Source organism: Trypanosoma cruzi, assembly GCF_000209065.1.
Source record: "Trypanosoma cruzi strain CL Brener chromosome Unknown tcruzi_1047053399205, whole genome shotgun sequence".
Classification (NCBI taxonomy): domain Eukaryota; phylum Euglenozoa; class Kinetoplastea; order Trypanosomatida; family Trypanosomatidae; genus Trypanosoma; species Trypanosoma cruzi.
This window is the reverse complement of record NW_915839.1, coordinates 1-1,622: the sequence shown is the minus strand read 5'-3', so window position 1 is coordinate 1,622 and position 1,622 is coordinate 1. Positions and strand designations below refer to the sequence as shown.

Below are 1,622 nucleotides of genomic sequence, written 5' to 3'. Positions count from 1 at the left end.
AATTCATCGTCACGGTCATACAAATGCCTCGATTGATCGCATCATGAAGTCGTCAGTCGCCCTGCGCGTTTCACGCCGTCGGTGCTGCTCTTGCGGGCCCGATTGAGACAGTCACGGCACAGAAATGATGATATACGGCCGCCGCCTCACCCACGGAGCACGCTCCACTCACGCACGCACAGCGCTCCTTCCCCTCCGCGCAATGGCCGTGGGATCTGGGGCAGCACTCACACCGCAGAGGTGGTGGTGGCAGTGGGGTAAGAAAAAACGAACGGCCGGTCCATCCCGCGAGAGGGCAGCCGAGTAAAACATCCTAAGCAACAAGAGAGGCAACAAAAAGAAGAAACAGGCAATCGGGCTAGACCCGCCTCCACTCCAAAAACACAACACAACTACCGCCACAGAGCGCTGACACATCCCCAGTGAGCCCAACAAGAAGGAAGTAAAACACCCGCACATCCATTCGGTGCCCGTCCAGAAAAGAGAAAAAAAGAAAAACCTATTATCAGGCGCCTCCGCCATCAACAAAAAAAGGCTTCTTTCAAAACCCTCGGCGCGTTTTCACGGGATGTCGCAGTGCGCAATAATAATAGTAAAGGAAAAATATTGGGAAATGGGGAAGAAGTCAGTTCCCTGCGCTGTCGCTCCGCCAACACGCCTCCGAACACACAGATGCACCACAGCCAGAGGGGATGCATGACTTCAGCACCGGTCATTTCCAAAGCAAACGTCCTACACACACCTTACACAATGTCCTCCGCCGGGCGGTGAGGCCAATGAGAAGTCACAGGCACTCTTGTAGCCGGGAGAGAGCGAAAAGACTTTGGCTCACCGCGACAGAAAACAAAGCAATAAAAAACATCATATTATAAAAAACAAAAAAAGAAAAAAAGAAAAAAAAAAAGAAAATGTCTGAGCTCCTATAGCAAGAGGATTCCAAGCGAGGCCCATGGAGCAGGGGAGGTGCGGTGTCGGCAACAGGTACGGGTCAGGGTGCGACAATCACCGTGCCGATCACAATGAGGAGGAGAAGAAGCGGCGCAGAAGTGACCGCCAGAGCGCTGCTCGCATCACTGTGCTTCAACATGGTGAGGCAGACATCGCTGAACAAGGGGCATCTTATGCTGCCCGCCGTGAATGGCGCCGGGGGCGTCAGCGTCTGACCCGGTGCACAGGGATGCCACTCCTCGCTGCCCCTGTACCGCACACTTAGCGTGCCCTCACCACACCTCAACTGCACGCACACGTCACCAACAACCGTACTGCCCATCCGGAGGTTCTCCCCAGTCAAGCAGCGCGAGGACGGGCCAACAACGCTCCCAGGCATGATGGCCTCGTCGCCATCCATGCATCCAGTGCCATTCATTGGCGCGATGAAGGGGCAGTACTCCATCATGGCCCCTCGCCTGGAGCCCTGCTTGGTGGCGAAGTACTGGAACTCCGGTGGGATGTTATCGTCCTGGTAAATTGCGCAGGTCCCCAGCGACTGGCGATCAGACGTGCACCGCAGAGTGGCGTCGCTCGAGTCGGTGCAGAACATATCAGGGTACAGCGTGGCACCGTCCGTCACGCACTTGTCGGTCAGCAGCGCGCAGCCGGCTCCGCTGCCCCAGCTCATCGGC

General features: G+C 56.4%; 2 non-coding genes across 2 annotated transcripts, besides 1 other annotated feature; both read right to left on the bottom strand.

Moving 5' to 3' along the window:
- Nucleotides 1-3: 3 nt before the first annotated feature.
- On the bottom strand, nucleotides 4-45 carry Tc00.1047053399205.20. The gene has a single exon (XR_008253911.1). It is a non-coding gene; the product is annotated as a C/D small nucleolar RNA (snoRNA), TB6C1C3, 3' partial (small nucleolar RNA).
- A 40-nt stretch (nucleotides 46-85) lies between these two features.
- Tc00.1047053399205.10 lies at nucleotides 86-162 on the bottom strand. The gene has a single exon (XR_008253910.1). It is a non-coding gene; the product is annotated as an H/ACA snoRNA, TC6C1H2 (small nucleolar RNA).
- A 708-nt stretch (nucleotides 163-870) lies between these two features.
- Nucleotides 871-909: a microsatellite.
- Nucleotides 910-1,622: the final 713 nt, after the last annotated feature.